This window comes from Mustela erminea, chromosome 6, assembly GCF_009829155.1.
Source record: "Mustela erminea isolate mMusErm1 chromosome 6, mMusErm1.Pri, whole genome shotgun sequence".
In the NCBI taxonomy this organism is placed as follows: domain Eukaryota; kingdom Metazoa; phylum Chordata; class Mammalia; order Carnivora; family Mustelidae; genus Mustela; species Mustela erminea.
This window is the reverse complement of record NC_045619.1, coordinates 115,470,661-115,489,260: the sequence shown is the minus strand read 5'-3', so window position 1 is coordinate 115,489,260 and position 18,600 is coordinate 115,470,661. Positions and strand designations below refer to the sequence as shown.

Sequence of the window (18,600 nt, the reverse complement as noted above, 5' to 3'; positions counted from 1 at the left end):
ACTCTGGGTGCAGGAAGCTGAAAGTGGCCTTTGTGTTGATTTACTAGCTTTGCTTTTTGAGAACCAGGCCCCATGAGCTCCACAGACAAGGAGACAGGGTTGTTGCACTTAGAGAAAAGGATGGAGGTGGCTTCCCAATGTCCTTGCACAGAAATGGGGATGAGAGTCTCTTCCTACTAAGTCCCTTTAGAAGAAGTAGATCTCATGGGTACTTTAGGAATGACTGAAGTCACCAGGACAAAGAGTTGTTCCACTCCTGGAATGGATGTGAGGGAGGTTTGCATTCTTGTCTTGGGAAGTGTGGACCACAGAGGAGCTAGCTGGGTTCCAGGGACTGGATGAGACTTCCTGCCGGCTATCAGAGTTACTCTGAGCTCTGATACCATGTGAAGTCTAACCAAGCCAGGAGCATGATTCTAGAAGGAAGAAGGACTTTTGCAAGTCAAGCCCAGTGCTTCCCTGGCTCAGGGCTAGACAAGGAGTGAGCCCAGGGCCCATGCCATTGCCAGGTGGTGGGAACTAGAGGGAGGGCAGGGGGTGGGCATGTAGCCACAGAGAGGAGGGAGCTGCGTCATGGACATGGGCCACCGTTGATATGGCCTATGGGCATGTCCCTTTACATGGTCACTGTGAAAGCAGAGAGGCACACACCCTCTCCTACAGGTGAGAAAGTCACCGGCAGCCCCACCTTCAGATTTAGCACCAGCACCTCCAAGCCATGAACCCCAGGCAAGTTCACTAACTTCTACCTTCCTCAACTGTAGAACAGGGTGACAACCTTTCAGGCTTGCTGTAAACACGGAGAGAGACAATACCCTGCAGGTACTGGTACCATACTGGCCCTGAGCCAGGGCACCAGCAGCAGCAGCCTTTGTAGAATAAGATCATGCCACAGAGTATTTTACCAGTTCTGAAAACCCCTCTCCCTTTGTCTTCATCACAACATTTGGAGATGGAGACCATGACACCCATTTTACAGATGAGCAAGTAGAGAGGTTAAAGAACCTGCTTCATGGGGAGGAGCAAGATGCCAGAGGAGTAGGAGACTTAAATATCTTCGGGTCCCAGGAGTTCAGCTAGATAGTTATCAAACCATTCTGAACATCTACAAACTCAACGCGAGGTCAAAGAGATGAAGAGCAGCAATTCTAGGAACAGAAAGGTGACCACTTTCTGGAAGGTAGGACCTGTGAAGAAGTGAATCTGAAGTGACGGGAAGATAGACTATAGCGGGAGGGGCCAGCTCCCAGCAGCAGTGGAGCAGCAGAGCACAAAATTGGAACTTTTTGAAGTCTGCTCCACTGAGGGACATTGCTCCAGAGGTTAAGCAGGGGGTGGAGCCCTCACAGGGACAGTGTGGTCTCAGTACGTGTGGGGTCACAGAAAGACTTGGGGTATCTGAGTGTAGCAGAGCTCCCAGGTATTGGAACAGGGGAAGTTGGATACAGAGACAGAGCCGAGCAATGGGCTCTCAGCTCAGGGTTACTTTAAACTGTGATCCAAGTCATAGGCCACTGTTCTTTGAGTGGGGACCCCACAAGTGACAGATCTGGGGAGACTCACCTTCCTCCTCTGGAAGGAGCAGAGCAGGAGCACACTTCAGGAATCTTCTGGGTTTGGAGACTCTAAAAAGGGCTGTGCACCAGAGATAGAAATGCTCAGTCACAGGGCAGGTGAGCACGAAGTGCAGCCGGAGACCAGGGTGATGGGAGGGATTGACTGCTTTTCTCTGAGGGTGCACTGAAGAGTGGGGCCCCAAGCTCTTGGCTCCTCCACGCCAGAGATTGGGAGGCTGCCATTTTCATTCCCATCCTCCAAAGCTCTATGAAAAGCATTCAGGGAACAAAAGCTACTGAGAGTGAACCTGAGCAGATTACTTAGCCTGGCCTCTGGAAAGGGTGGTGCAATTCCACCTTGAGCAAAGACATTTGAGAATCCCTGCAACAGGCCACTCCCCCAGAAGATCAACAAGAATATCCAGCCAGCCAAGACCAAGTTCACCAATCAACCAGAACTGCAGAACTCCAGAGCTAGGGGAAAGCAATGCATAGAATTCATGGCTTTCCCCTCCATGATCCTTTAGTCTTGCAAAGTTCATTTCTTTTTATTTTATTTTTTCTTGTTCTATTTTTTTTAGCTTTTCTTATTTCCTACTTTAACTTTTTTTAAACTATTTCATCCTATCAATATCTTTTTTAAAATCTTTTTAAATTTTCATTGTTATACTCATATTCTATCCTTTCATTGTATTTAACCTTATTTTTTGTATACATATAGGTTTTTCTTTCTTTAAAATTTTGGGACACAGTTTCTTCTAACAGATCAAAATATACCCTAACACTAGCTCATGGCTTTGTTCTAGTCTCCAGCCTGATCATACTCTTTCCTCTTTTTTTTTTTCTTTTTTCAACCAACTTCTTATCAATTCCTTTTTTAGAATCTTTTAAAATTTTCATCTCTATGTCACATTCCATCCTTTCATTGTATTTAATCCTATTTTTGTATATATACATTTTTCTTTCTTTAAAATTGTGGGAGTCAGTTTCTTCTAACAGACCAAAATACAACCAAAGTGTGTGGCTCTGTTTTATTCACCCATCTAATATATGTATATAGTCTTTGTTTCTTTGTTTTGTTCTCCTTTCTTCTTCCTCTGTTTTTGGGTCTCTTCTGCCTTGGTTAGTATATTTTTCTAGGGTCATTGCTACACTTTCAGTATTTTATTCTCTCATCATCTTCTTATCTGGACAAATTAACAAGGCAGAAAAACTCACCTCAAAAAAAAAAAAAAGAACAAGAGGCAGTACCGATGGCTAGGGATGTAATCAATATGGACATTAGTAAGATATCAGAACTAGAGGTCAGAATAACAATTATCAAGATGTTAGCTGGGCTCAAAAAAAGCATGGAAGATACTAAAGAATCCCTTCCTGGAGAAATAAAATCTCTTTCTGGAGAAATAAAAGAACTAAAATCTAACAAAGTTGAAATAAAAGAAGCTATTAATGAGGTGCAATAAAAAATGGAGGCTCTTACTGCTAGGATAAATGAGGCGGAAGAGAGAATTAGTGACACAGAAGCCCAGATGATGGAGAATAAAAAAGCTGGGAGATAAACAACTACTGGACCATGAGGGTAGAATTTAAGAGATAAGTGACACCATAAGATGAAACAATATTAAAATAATCGGGATCTCAGAGGAAGGAGAAAGAGAGAGAGGGGCAGGAGGTATATTGGAACAAATTATAGCAGAGTATTTCCCTAATATGTGAAGGGAACAAGCATCAGAATCCAGGAGGCACAGAGAAACCCCCTCAAAATCACTAAAAAGAAGTCCACACCCTCTCATCTAATAGTAAAACTTACAAGTCTCAGTGACAAAGAGAAAATCCTGAAAGCAGCTCAGGAGAAGAGACTTGTAACATACAACTAGAAATTTTAGACTGACAGCAGACCTATACACAGAGACCAGGCATCCCAGAAAGGACTGGCATGATATATTCAGAACACTAAATGAGAAAACTATGCAGCCAAGAATACCATATCCAACTAGGCTGTTATTGAAAAGAGAAGGAGATATAAAAAGTTTCCAGGACAAACAAAAATTACAAGAATTTGCAAACATCAAATCAGCCTTACTGGAAATAGTGAAAGGGGTTCTCTAAGCAAAAAGAGAGCCTAAAGGTAACAGACCAGAAAGGAACAGAGACTGTATACAGTAATAGACACCTTACAGGCAATACAATGGCACTAAATCCATATCTTTCAATAGTTACCCTGAATGTAAATGGGCTAAATGCCCCCAATCAAAAGACAGGGTATCAAAATGAATTAAAACAAACAAACAAACAAACAAACAAGCCCTGTCAATATGCTGTCTACAAGAAACCCATTTTAGACCCAAAGACACCTCCAGATTTAACATGAGGGGTTGGAAAACAATTTACCCTGCTAATGGGCATCAAAAGAAAGCTGGGGTGGCAATCCTTCCATCAGATAAATTCGATTTTAAGCCAAAGACTATAATAAGAGATGACAGAGGACACTATACTATACTTAAAGTGTCTGTCCAAGAAGAAGATCTAACAATTTTAAATATCTATGCCCCTAACATGGGAGCAGCAAATTATACAAACCAATTAATAACAAAAATCAAAGAAATACATGGACAATAATACAATAATAGGAGGGGACTTTAACACCACCCTCCCTGAAATGGACAGATCATCTAAGCAAAAGATCAACAAGGAAATAAAGGCTTTAAATGACACACTGGATAAGATGGACATCACAGATATATTCAGAACATTCCATCTCAAAGCAAAAGAATACACATTCTTCTCTAGTGTACATGGAACAGTCTCCAGAATAGATGACATCCTGGGTCACAAATCAGGTCTCAACTGGTACTAAAAGATTAGGATCATTCCCTGCATATTTTCAGACCACAATGCTCTGGAGCTAGTACTCAATCACAAGAGTAAAGTTGGAAAGAACTCAAATATATGGAGACTAAAGAGCATCCTAGTAAAGAATGAATGGGTCAACCAGGAAATTAAAGAATTTTAAAAATTCATGGAAACTAATGAAAATGAAAACACAACTGTTCAAAATCTGTGGGACACAGCAAAGGCGGTCCTGAGAGGAAAGTATATAGCGATACAAGCCTTTCTCAAGAAACAAGAAAGGTCTCTACACAACCCAACTTACACCTCAAGGAGCTGGAAAAAGTACAGCAAAGGAAACCTAAACCCAGCAGGAGAAGAGAATGTAAATATGGAATAAAATCTAAATGACTCATACATATGGTTTACAAAATAATAAATGTCAATTTATGGAAACTAAAAAAAAAAAGAAAGAAAGAAAGAAAGAAAGACCAGAGCAGAAATCACTGAAATAGAAACCAAAAGAACAGTAGAACAAATCAACAAACTTAGGAGCTGGTTCTTTGAAAGAATTAATAAGATTGATAACCCCCTGGCCAGATTTATCAAAAAGAAAAGAGAGAGAACCCAAATAAATAAAATCATGAATGAAAGCAGAGAGATTACAACCAACACCAAAGAAATACAGACAATTATAAGAACATATTAGGAGCAACTATACACCAGCAAATTTGACGATATGGAAGAAATGGATTCCTAGAGACATATAAACTACCAAAACTGAACCAGGAAGAAACAGAAAACCGAACAGACCCATAACCAGTGAGGAGATTGAAGCAGTTATAAAAATCTTCCAACAAACAAGAGCCTAGGGCCAGATGGCTTCCCAGGGGAATTCTACAAAACACTTAAAGAAGAAATTGTTCAAAAAAATAGAAATGGAAGGAAAACTTCCAAAACTCATTTTATGAGGCCAGCATTACCTTGATCCCCAAACCAGAAAAAGATCCCATCAAAAAGGAGAATTACAGACCAATATCCTTAATGGACATGAATGCAAAAATTCCCACCAAAGTACTAGCCAGTAGGATCCAACAGTACATTAAAAGGGTTACTCACCACAACCAAGATGGTTTTATTCCTGGGCTGCAAGGTTGGTTCAACATCTGCAAATCAATCATTGTGATACAATACATTAAAAAAAAAAACTACGAGAGTCATATGAAACTCTCAACAGATGCTGAAAAAGCATTCGACAAATTACAGCATTTTTTCTTGATCAAAACTCTTCAAAATGTAGGGATGGAAAGTACATACCTCAATATCATCAAAGCCATATACGAAAAACCCATAGCAAATATCATTCTCAATGGGGAAAAACTGAGACCTTTTCCATAAAGCTCAGGAACACAGCAGGGCTGTCCACTATCACCACTGCTAATCAACATAGTCCTAGAAGTCCTAGCCTCAGCAATCAGACAACAAAAAGAAACAAAAGGCATCTGAATCGGCAAAGAAGAAGTCAAACTCCTCATTCTTTGCAGATGATATGATACTTTATGGGGACAAGACAAAAAATTCCACTCCAAAACTGCTGGAACTCATACAGGAATTCAGTAAAGTGGCAGGATATAAAATCAATGCACAGAAATCACTTGCATTTCTATACACCAACAGCAAGACAGAAAAAAGAGACATTAAGAAGTTGATCCCATTTACAATTGTACCCAAAACCATAAGATACCTAGGAATAAACAAGAATCCATACTCAGAAAACCATAGAATACTCATGAAAGAAATTAAGGAAGACAGAGCAAAATGGTTGAAAGACCTCAATGTGATACAGGAATCCATCGAAATCCTTGAGGAGAACACAGGAAGCTACCTATTTGACCTCAGCCACAGCAACTTCTTCCTAGAAACATCGCCAAAGGCAAGAGCAGCAAGGGCAACAGTGAACTATTGGGGCTTCAAGATCAAAAGCTTTCGCACAGCAAAGGAAACAGTCAACAAAGCCAAGAGAAAACGGACACTATAGAAGATAATTGCAAATGACATATCAGATAAAGGGCTAGTATACAAAATCTATAAAGAACTTATCAAACTCAACACCCAAAGAACAAATAATCCAATCAAGAAATGGGCAGAAGACATGAACAGACATTTCTGCAAAGAAGACGTCCAAATGGCCATAGTCACATGAAAAAGTGCTCAATATCACTTGGCATCAGGGAAACACAATTTAAAACCACAATGAGATACCACCTCACACCAGTCAGAATGGCTAAAATTAACAAGTCAGGAAATGACAGGTGTTGGCAAGGATGCAGAGAAAAGGGAACCCTCCTACAGTGTTGGTAGGAATGCAGGCTGGTGCAGCCACTCTGGAAAACAGCATGGAGGTCCCTCAAAAAGTTGAAAGTAGAGCTACCCTATGGCCCAGCAATCACACTACTGGGTATTTACCCGAAAGATACAAATGTAGTGATCCAAAGGGGCACGTGCACCCAAATGTTTATAGAAGCAATGTCCACAATAGCCAAACTATGGAAAGAACCTAGATGTCCACCAACAGATGGATGGATAAAGAAGATGTGGTATATATACACAATGGAATACTATGCCACGGTCAAAAAAACGAAATCTTGCCATTTGCAATGATGTGGATGGAACTAGAGGGTATTATGTTAAGCAAAATAAGTCAATCAGAGAAAGACAATTATCATATGATATCCTTGATATGAGGAATTTGAGAGGCACGGAGGGGGGTTGCTGTGGGTAGGGAGGTACCAAATGAGACAAGATGGGACCAGGGAGGGAGACAAACCATTAGAGACTTTTAATCTCAGAAAACAAGCTGAGGGTTGCTGGGGCTGGGAGGGATGGGGTGGCTGGGGTATGGACATAGGGAGAGTATGTGTTACGGTGAGTGCTGTGAATAGTATAAGTCTGATAATTCACAGACCTGTACCCCTGGGGCAAATAATGCATTATATGCAAATAAAAATAAATAAATTAATTTTAAGAAAAGAAAAAAGGACGGCTTTGGTTAACCTGTCCTGCTACTCAACCAAATTTCTGACACACCACTTTGTCAGTGTTAACTGCAAGTAGAATCGTATATAGAAAACCATTAAAAATTGATAACCATTGCAAGATTTAAAAAAAAAAAAAAAAAAGAACCTGCTGCAAATCCAGTCTCCAGACTAGGGCTCATTCCATTGCACCAAGACTCTGTTTTCTTTTGTTCCCTTTTTGGTTAAACCCAAATACCCACAATGGGCCCCCTTCCCTGGCAAGCTCCAGCAGCCAGACGACAGGCAACTTCCTTCTCACTCAGGATCCATAGCAGTGTCCTGGTTCTTGCTGTCCTCGGCTCCTGGGGGATAGGCTGTCTGCTGCCCTCGGCTCTTCCAGCCACCTTTCATGTCACAGGAGTGGACCTTTTGTATGCCCTCCTATTCCACTCTTACTCACTCAGTTAAAATGCATTCTGCTGCGTTAAGGTGCACGTGTGTCCCCGTGGTTGGTGACTGTCTATGGAAAGATGCATTTAGAGGAAGACTTGTCTTCTAAGCGGCTTAAAGCCTTGCTGTCGAGTGCAAGGCCAGCTTTGATCATGAGCGGTGGCTCTGTGGGGCGACACTAGTGTCTGTCCACCCTCTACGCAAACACCAAATAGGCATCAAAAGCAAGGAAGCAGGAGTATGAGGAGGAAGTTCACAAGGAAGGGAGTGGGCAGCTCAATGTTGAGTATGAAAAGGTTCAGTTACTGTGTCTGGATCCCAAACTCCCAGATTGAAGGGAAAGTCAAAGGCACTCACCGCTGCAGAAGGCCCTGTGGCATGCCCCAGGCTGCAGAAAAAGTCCTCAGCAGATCTCCAGAGCCAGGGATCACCTTGACCTTCTTTTCTGCCCACCCATTCTCTCTTGACTTTTTCTCTCTACCCTATCCATCCCAGACCCTGCTGTGGTCAGAGGTTGCTGCATTAAAATCATGCCCAACAAGAGTTTTGCTGATGTCTTAGAATTTCTAGGGTGACCTAATTCCTTGTGTCTGTTTTTCACGACTTTTCTATTTTTTTCCCCCTCTCTTGTTTATAAGAGCGAATTGCTGGACTGAGATCAAGCGGTTCATGGTGCCAAAAAACCAGGGAAGCTGCTGAGGCTCCAAGGGCGATGCAGAAGGGCCTTCAGGGGCAGCATCACCCCACTGAGCGGTGGCCTGGCATGCAGATCCATGGGACCGCTGGTGTCGGTCCTGCACCCCGGCTCACCAGGGCTCACAGCTCAGGTGCACGACAACCACCACTCTGGGCTCCATCAGCAAACTGCCCTCAGCTCTGGGGGGGGGGGGGCATCGCTTTTACCTTCAAAGCTGGGGTGCAGGTGACCTGCACTGGTGTCCTATAGAAGAAAGAGAAAGTGTTCACGGCAGAGGGAGGGGTGCACACTAGAATGGGGGTAGATGACCCTTGCATTTTCTTCTGCTGGGAGCTCCTGAGACTTACAGCCTGGCGTGTCAGTTCACACCCCTGAGACTCCAAGGTTCCTGTGTGCTTGATACAGTGGGATTACTTCCCTGACCCTGGGCCCAGAAAATGAGAAAAATGCTATAGGAACTTGCCCAAGATCTCTGAGATAATAAATGGAAAAGTCCCAATAGAAACATAAATTTTTCTGAATCTAAGACTAAAAAGAAGTTACCCATATATCAAAAAGTTTAGATTGTAGTGTTTGTTCTTTCAATCGTACTTAAGTGGTGGGATTATTAGAGAGAACCTGATGGTGACTCTTGTGTGACCCATATTTAATCTGCTTGATCTATGCAGGTGCTCCTTTGCACATTCCTTAAAGGGAAGCCCCTTGCTGGGGTGAGCTCCCACGGACTTGGGAATGAAAGCCCCAACCAAGCACCTAGAGATTCTAGGTGCTTCCAGCCCATCAGCTCATTCAATGGATACTCTCATCACCCTCACCATCATCATCATCCCTTACCCCTGTCCGACACTGGACAAAGAGGCACAGAATCTTAATTCACCAGCCAGAGTCCTCCCCAGAGGTAAGGTAGTGTTGGCTCAAGCCCAGGAAATCTAGTCCATAGTCTCTGCATTTCACCACTTTGCTCTCTTCTCCTGTCTCTTTCTAAGCAGCCCTCGCTTTTCTCAACGTTTCCGTGGGGGAGAGGGGCACAGATTCAATTGTGCAGATGACCTGACCACACTGTGCTTGCCCTCCTGGAAGCTATAGCTGGGCTCAGTTCGTTGCAGACTCATTGTCAAAAGCCTCACCCAGGTATTTGGGATGACCCAAGAGAGAAAGAATATTTGGGAGTAAATCCTTTTAGATCTGCCCCCCAAATTTTAATGTGCACACAAATCCCCTGGAGAGGGTATGAAAATGCAGATTCGGTGTGGCAGGTCTGAAGTGGGCTGGATGCTGGACTCCTTCCTCACAAGTGGCCAGGTGACGCAGAAGTTTCTAGTCTGTACACCAGGCTTTGAGTAGCATGGCTCGAGACCACAGTTTTCCAGACTAGATTCCAGGGGCTAGCCTGGGATTGTGTGAAGAGTTTTGAGTAAGATTTCCTTTGAAAAAGAGGTTTTCATGCTTTGAAAAAAAGTTTGAAAACCACAGCCCTAAATTTAATATCCCATACATTTGGAGATACTTACTAGGATGTGTGGTAAGAAATTTCTGTCCCAAAGATCATTTTTTTATAGACTTTGCTGACTCAGGGGAATCAGCAGCCATATTTGGACAGCTGGCCTCACAGTGACCTCCCTGCTACCTAATGGAAAATGTTGAAGGTACTCTACTTAGAAATAATTATATTTACATAGCCTCTGTGGTCTCTCTCTCTCTCTCTTTCTCTCTTTCACAGATGCTTGTAGGAGAAAAGAATATTCACTTCTGGAATTCATCAGCTCCAGCTGTTTACTTCCATTTGAGGCCAGAAACTTATTTTTTCCCCCTGTGGTTAACTTTCTTATGGGAGAGGGGGAAGGAAGGCCTCTAACATGCAATTATCAGAAATTGTTACCCTTCACCAACAAAATCACTCAATTTGTCCCAAATGTTGACTGAGAGCTCACCACCAGACCAGAGGAGACAAGATATGGGGGGCTGAAGGACCTTAATAGAATCCAGGGTCTTCCACCATCTCCAGCTGCATTCTTCAAGGATAGGATTCTGTGATCAGAGAAGTCAAGGAAATGCTGGGCTACACGAATTTGTCTACTATAGGATTTCTTAGAGTCGACGTAAGCTAATAAAGCTGTAATGCTCCAATAGTCACCAATAATCTGCCATGCTGGGGCGTCCCAGTGGCTCAGTTGGTTAAGTGTCTGACTCTTGGTTTTGGCTCAGATCATGATCTCACAGGTTGTAGGATAAAGGCCCGCTTCAAGCTCAGCGCTCAGCAGGAGTCTGCCTGGATATTCTCTCCCTCTCCTTCTGCCCCTTTCCCCACTTGCATATGCACTCTCTATCTCAATAAGATAGATAGATGATAGATAGATAGATAGATAGATAGATAGATAGATAGATAGACGATAGACAGGTTTAAAATTGTATGCAGTGTTTCTTAAATTTCCTTGAGCACAGACAGAGCCTGCTTTTTATTGAACATCTCAAGGAACACTTAGAATTCCATGGATCCCAATTTCTGAGACCAGCTGAAAAAGCCCCAGCTTCAGAGATTCTGACAAAATCCCTAAAGCTGGAGGACATCTGCCCTTGCTGTCTGGTTCTCAACACAAGAAGACACCAAGACCTTTCGCATCTGGAATTCCAATTCTTCCTGCCTAAGATTCTGGGCCAGCCCTGGGAGAGTGATGTCAGAGGCTGAGGTCAGAGGGCCACCCTAGTGGCCAAGGGCTGCTCCTGCAAGACTGGGGCTGGGTTTTATTCCTCCTTTGGGTCTACCGGGTGGCCTCAGAGAGCCATCTGTAAATGTGGGTGGGGTAGGACGGAAGGGGATCACAGGAAGATGGTCAGAGGGACATGAAGGAGGAGGTACCCAAGCCAGTAGATATGCACAGCATTCAGGAGACTGGGGAGAGTAGGAGAGAGGCCTCTGGGTATGAGAGTTGGGAACCTGGACAGAAAGTACAAATTTCAGGTGGGCCTGGGCCAGTGCAGTGGGAAATCAGCAGGTCACTAAGAATCCATTCGGGCCAATATTGGGTGGGGCCCTGTTTTGCAAGAGTACCCTTCTGCTGTCCTGGGCCTCAGCTTACTCATTTCTCAAACAGGGAAGATTGATGGTTCTAAAGACCCTCCCAGTAGTCGTTTTGGCAGCACATATACTAAAATTGGAATAATACAGAGAAGAGTAGTATGGCTCCTGTGCAAGGACGACATACAGATTCATAAAACGTTCCATATTTGTAGCTATGGAGAGCCTAGATGTCCATCAACATGAATGGATAAAGAAGATGTGATATATATATATATATATATATATATATATATATATATATATATATACACACATACACAACAGAGTACTATGCAGCCATCAAAAAAACAAAGATCTTGCCATTTGCAATGACATGGATGGAACTAGAGGGTATTATGCTGAGCGAAATAAGTCAGAGAAAGACAATTATCATATGACCTCATTGATATGTGGAATTTGAGAAACAAGACAGAAGATCATAGCAGAAGGGAGGGAAAAAGGAAACAAGATGAAACCAGAAAGGAAGAGAGACCATAAGAGACTCTTAATCTCAGGAAACAAGCCGAGGGTTGCTGGAGGGGAGGGGGTGGGACATGGGGGTGGGTTATGGACATTGGGGAGGGTATGTGCTATGGTGAGCGCTGTGAATTGTGTAAGACTGATGAATCACAGACCTGTACTCCTGCAACAAATAATACATTATATGCTAAACAAAACAAAACAAAAAATCCTCCCGGTCTGGCACGTCCCTAAATATGGTGGTTCATTGGAAGCAAGTTGAGTGAGCCTAGGGGGTACACAAACAATTTTTTATTTTAATAGTGATGTTTTTGTTTTAACATTTATTAGAAAAAAATGTGAACTAGAACCTCCTGCTAATGCTCTCCCCAGCATTCCTGCATCAATGGAGGCTTAAAAAAGAGGGAGCCCCTGGGCCTCCAGCTTTGCTCAGCTCCTGAATTCTGCACAGTAGGGAACAGACATGACAAAAATGAGAGCAGGCAAAGGGAGTTGTAGTTATGGATGCCCAGGAAAATTCAGAATTCCCTCCAGGGAAGTAGGCTTCCTGACTATGGGAGGGAGCAGGTCCCTAGGGCCAGGGGAGGTGTGACCATGAGGTCACAGGCTTGGCATGCCCCCCTGTACCCCAAAACCCCTCCAACCAGCAGCCAGGGGATGGCTGGGCAGTACCCAAGCTCAGCTGCTTCTCAAAACAGCAGTAACTGTCATGTGTTCCCTTTACTGAAGCCTTCGCTCGTCTGCTCTCCAGTGTCTTTGGAACCCAGATCCCAAGTCATGGAGTGCTTCTCTCCCAGCTGTGCCGTTTGTCCCCGGAAGGGACAGACCGCCTGAAGATATCTACTGTCTGCAGATGAAAACAAAATGCCAGAAAATGCCCCATTTCCTGTCTGTCCAGCTGCCTTACAGTCTTTGGATTCCGAGACCTGGACTGCATGCACAGCATGAGATTACCTTAATTCACGCTGCTCCCAAGTACACCTTGCGAAGCTCTGTTTAAACTGAAAGGTAAGAGAGTGCTCCCTGAGTTAATTCCAACTAGGTCTCCAGCTGACCCCTTAATGCTGCAGTTTAATGTGACACAGGCTTCTCTGCAAAGCAAATGGCCGGGCTTAAATAATGTAAAACTTTCTATTTTCTGACTCTGGTTCCAACCTGGTTCCGGCAGGAGGGCTCTGCCCATTCATCACTCTCCTGCCGGGAATATTAATAACCACGGGGGGTTAGTGAGGGCCTGTTCTGTGTGAGGAGCTATTCTAGGAACTTGACATTTATTAACTCACTTAACTCCATGAGCCAGGGACAGTTATTATTCCCATTTTAAAGATGAGGCAAGTAAAGCACAAAGAGGTTAGCGCCCAGGGTCGCATGGCCGGGTAAATCACAGGGCAGGGCTTTCGAACACTTAACGGGAACATGCCCTCCCTAGAGAAAAGCTTCCAGGCCTACATCTTTCTAGTCATAGGCTCAAACAAAACAAAACAAAAACCAAACACCAGATATGTGGATTGCAAGTCAGCAATTTTCGCTGTGGACTGAGGACACTGAAAGCTTCCTCTAGAACAACATGAGAATTTAAGAATCTCAAAAAATCTCCAGGTAGCTGGGTTTTGAAATGTGACTGCAGGCGAGGAAAAAACCTGAGGCTGGCACCAGCTGGGCAGTCCAAGCTACCCAGTGGGGAGACGCCAGGAGAGAAGGAAGGAGAAGACGGGGAGTGGAGAACCCCTTCTGGAACCTCTGTCCCAGGGTTTGGTGCAGGGGAGAGAACCCGTTCAGTTCTTCCATGGGGAGCATCCTGGGAAACCCATCAGTGGGTACAGGGGGTTCCGTGGGAAGCTGATCTCACCTGCCGCTTATCAACCCAGCTTATCGGGGGAACAGGAATCAGTTTTGTACAGAATGGCAAATGTTGCACTGTTGGCCACATGGCGTTGGACCTGGAATCCAGGTGGGCCCTGGGGGCTACACTCAGCATGCTGGTGTCTGCCTGGTTGGCACCCCACGGGTCCGTGTGGGTCCATGTGCAGTTTCCTGCCCACCCTGGCCCTGGGTAGTGCCTGGTTGCTAGGCCATCAGTGATGCTCCCAGCAGGAAAAAGCCCTATAGACAGGACAAAGTAGGCATACTTAGGCCATGGGAGCCGGTAAAAGGTCAAGCAGACAAGCCAATGCAGCCACCAACCAGGGACTTCAGGCTTTGGAGGGTAAACTGGGTCTAAGGTCCTGGGCCTGGGAGCTCAGCCTCAGGATTCTTCTAGCCACGCCCCCCCCCCCCCCGCGCTCGTTCTAGCCACGCCCACCCACAAAAGCATTCTAGCTATGCCCATGCTTAGGCTCACTTGGCCACGCCCACCCCCAAGCTCCTTCTAGCCACGCCTACTGCCCCTGAGAGCTGTGCTGTACCGTCTCTCTGTTGGTGGTCCCAGCCTTCAGTCTCCAGCCAGTACCTCCCTTCTCAGCTCCTGACGGAATACACAACTGCCCACCTGACATCCTCACTTGGGTATTTCATGCGTATCCCAGATTTCACTCTGATCGCCTCTGCACCAGACCTTCTCTTCACCTTTGCTAGTGCCAACTCCATCCTCCCAGGTACTAGGCCAGCAACTCTTGAAGTGATCTTTGATTTCTTTTTGTTTTTCACCCCTCACACCAGCATGTTCTGTATTAGGTTGTCTGCTCACAACATATACTCCTCACTCCTGGGCCTGTGTCTTGATCAAGACCCCTGCTTCCCACCTGGACCTTTGCCTTGGCCTCTGCACAGCTTCCTGGACTCTCCCCTGACTTCCCACTTGGCAGGGCATCCCCTGGCTGCTGAGGGAGCCCTTGCCATGGGAGTCAGGCCATGGCCCCCTGCTCAGAGCCCTCTAAGATCCCACCTTGACCAGAGCACGGGCCCTCTGACCTGGCCTTGGAGCTCCTCTGTCCTCCTGTGCTGTTGCACTCCCCCCTCCCCCTCCAGCCACTCCGGGCCCCTTGCCCATCCCAGCGGGCCTTCGTCCTTCCTCAAAGCACGCTTCCCAGATATCTGAATGACTTGCTTCCTTGCCTCCAAATTCTTCCAGTCGCCACCCTCCCAGTGGGGCCTACTTGGGTCACTCTACTGATAACAACTGCCCCCTCCCAGGCCCATGACATTTCCTCCCTCCCTTTCCTGATTCCTTTCCTCCATAACAGTTTCCCCTTCTATGCATTCACTGTCTGCTCCCTTCCCCGGGGAGGCAGGGGCCACAGATGCAGGATCTTCACCCACATTGGCTGCTGCTATATCTGAGCACCAGGCACCAGTAGGTGCTGATGCTGGTTTGTTACCCAAAACCCCGCCTATCTGCAGCATAAAGAATAAGAGCCCTCTTCAAACAGAGGAGATGCTCACTGTTAGGATTTATAATCCTTAAACCGAAGACCTTCAGCTTTCTGGCCTCCCCTGTTGCCCACATCCCCAGGGAGCTCACTCAGGCCCGGCTCTCTGGATCTCAGCCATCAAGGGAGGGAGCAAGGTGGTCCCTGGGGACAGAGACTTTGTCCTCTTCTTGCTGGGATCCTAGGGAAACCTGGGGACCAGGAGCTGCCCCAGAGGCAGTCAGGTAACAGGAATAGTTGGAGGTTTGCTAACCATAGGCTGGCTGGCGACAGGCTGAGGCACTAAATTCAGGCAGGCAGACAAGGAGCCCGTGGCCTCACCAAGACGCAGAGCAGGTGGGACCCCCCCAGTGCTATGTGCTGTCTCTTCACCAAACTGCAAGCTTCTGGAGGGCAGGGCCTGGCCTTGGCCCTTTTCCTCTGCCCAGCGGCTGCCTCAGAACTTGGTACACAGTAGGTATTCATCAGAGGCTCATGAGGTGAGCTAAGCAGTCACCAAGTGACCTCTGGGGTCACTGCCTTTGTTTGCACATTCTTAGCATGGGCAAAACCCCTGGAGGGGTGCACGTATGGAAGATATGGTTCCCCCCAGTTTTGCCTCCCGGTTGGTTTCTTGGGATCAACCAGTTTCCTTTGAGGTAAGGCAGCTGTGTCTGCTCCAGGAAGTTTCAGAGTGGCCTCCGCTCTCCACTCACCCTGGGTTACCCCCAGGGCATACCCCGAAAACCAGAAAAACAGTGGAGCCCTCCTGAGCCCCGAGAGACAGAATGACATTTCTACAAGCCCTTTTGAAAAGAGAAAGGAGCCTGGAAGATCAGACCATAAAGAATCATCTCCTACATTTTCCTCCTTCTGCCCATCATAGAGGACACGAGGGAAAGGGCGGGATTCACCTGGTTTCCCTACACCCATCCCCTAATGGTTGCATCTTCTCTCCCACGGGGGGAACACAGCCTCCTTCACAGCTCCCTTGTCGCTTTCCTTCTCCAGGATGGTTTGCCACTTTGAGGCGGTAGGAATCTAGTGTGATTCCTGAAGCCTGGGAGATTTTCCACCTGTGGGCTCACGCTTTTGCAGGGAACCGAAACTGTGCCCTACCTGTTCTGCATAAACCAGGACACCCCCCAAGTCCCTCCCAGCCTTTCAGATCTATCCTTGAGGTCTCCACGCAGCTTTCACCACCAAAGGGAGGCTGCCAACCACACCAAGAGACCTGTCCCCAGCTCGGAATCCCCGAAACCCCCAGAGCGGGGAGGAACAGCTCCATTTCGCGTGACAGCTAGCTCGCTTGAGGATCAGTGGAAAACTCAGCGACACTGGGAGTAAGGAAGTTGGAAAGAATGTCGGTCTTTGCTGGGATTTAATATGACAGATTTCTGGCTCTGAACTTGGACAAGATTAACTCTTCGTTCTGAAGGAAAAAGAGAAGGGAAAAAAAAACCCCACCTCTCTGAAATCACAGTTTGGTGGAAAAATGTGCAGCTCTCAAAGTGTCACAGGCCGTCAGATTTGCACGTTCCCTTTTTCCGGGGCTGCATATTTCCTGCATCTGACAATATGTTTGTTACCCCTCCTCTGTGCCAGGGACACATACAGTAAATTGTCAGCTCGAACCATGTAATCTCTTAACCAGAAGGCTCCAACATCTGCTGGCCAGTTGTCGCATGGTTGGATCATTAACATGGCTTCTAATTTTACCCTTTGAATTTAACATAAAAGTTTTAATGAGCGTATGTAATTCATACTTTCCAACTTCAGAGAGTCCTGAAAGAGAAACCTATGCTTTTATAATCCAAGCCTCTGACGTAGCCGGTTTTATTTTTAAATCCCGCTTCCCCCCCAACCCCGTCCGTGCACAAATGCATTATAAAAGAGACCACTTGGACATCATCTCCCTTGCCAAGAGAGGCATTCAAATATTTGTCTAGGTTTTGGTGAAGAGCCCCTTTCAAGTTTGGGCTCAGATGATAGGGCAGACGTGCGCATTCTACATTTCATCCTGAGAATCGTGTTGGGAGCCCCCATTCATCCGTCTATAAAAACAAATTGAAAATTGGCATGAGAAAGACGACCCCTGAGTCATGTTGAGAGAATTCAGTTTTAAAACTTGCCATCGCTCTCATGCCTGTTTTTACTGAAACGAGCTGGGGTTAGTAATGGGTTGTTCCTGCCAGTTTAGTTCACTTTTCCCATTGCCTCCTCTCTGGGTAGAGAGGAGTCTCCAGCCTAGAAAGTGACTGCACTGGATTAAATGCAATTTGGAGTGACCTTTTTATTCAGAGACTTGCCTCCGTTGATATGTTTTGGGCTATTTTTTAAGAACAGACTCCAAGAGATGAGAGCAGAAACATTCAAAGCCAATAGAGAGAGACTGTCCCCTGAACACCGACTAGAGCTGTGCTTCTCATTTACCAGCTCCCGGTCAGTTTCAAAAGGAATTCCCCGTTTGAGTATTTGCCTCCTGTTCGGGGTCTTCTGTACTGAAAGCTTAATGAAGCTTTAAAGCAAAAGTCCCAGAACGAAGTTTGTTAGTGTGGCTTATTAACTCCTGCTGGAAGTTCTGCCGATATTCTACAGACACACATCCTTTTCTGCCACATCCATTTCATCTGCTCCCACCCAGGAGAAGGGGACAGGAATGCCAATGGTGGATTGTTATAGGAGATGAAGGGGACAACTTCCCTTTAATTCTCTCAGGTTTATGCAAGTTCGGAAGTAGGATTCCACTGCAGCATTTTGTAGGGAGAACCACATCTCAAATACACAACATTGATTCAAACGCGTGAGGCTGACCAGCTTGACCCAAGTCGAGATAAGGTTCCTCCATTCCTCAGGAGCTATGTATTGAGTTCTGTTTTATGCTGGGCAGTTTCTGAGCCCCAGGAACATAGTGGTGAAGCAGAACAAAAACCTTACATTCTAGCACGGGGTGAAAAATGATTAACCCATAAACGATTTGCCTATGGCAGTGAAATTTTTCTCTTGAAGAGCTGAAGAAAATTTCTAGTTTCTCTGGGGACTAGCAGTTCGCTGTTTTTCTAGAATTCTTAGGAAAATTTGCCCGTAAAACACATTTCAACAGCTAGCGGCCAGCACTGGGGCTGGTAAAGGGGCAACGGCCCCGGCAGTGGGGTCGGATGGCAGT

At 45.6% G+C, this 18,600-nt stretch overlaps 1 long non-coding RNA gene and 1 other non-coding gene across 4 annotated transcripts in view; both read left to right on the top strand.

Annotated features, from left to right (window-relative positions):
• The window catches only part of LOC116594237, a 29,410-nt gene extending 11,397 nt beyond the window's left edge, over window positions 1–18,013 (top strand). The window contains exons 2-5 of one of the 3 annotated variants that reach the window (XR_004287119.1): window positions 8,491–8,679; window positions 9,218–9,447; window positions 12,986–13,095; window positions 16,603–18,013. This is a non-coding gene — a long non-coding RNA (uncharacterized LOC116594237). Of the gene's footprint in view, window positions 1–8,490; window positions 8,680–9,217; window positions 9,448–10,269; window positions 10,849–12,985; window positions 13,096–16,445 lie in introns of those variants that run through there. The other 2 variants (XR_004287117.1, XR_004287118.1) reach the window with 2 other exon arrangements.
• LOC116594580 lies at window positions 11,675–11,778 on the top strand. Its single transcript, XR_004287293.1, has one exon. It is a non-coding gene; the product is annotated as a U6 spliceosomal RNA (small nuclear RNA).
• Window positions 18,014–18,600: the final 587 nt, after the last annotated feature.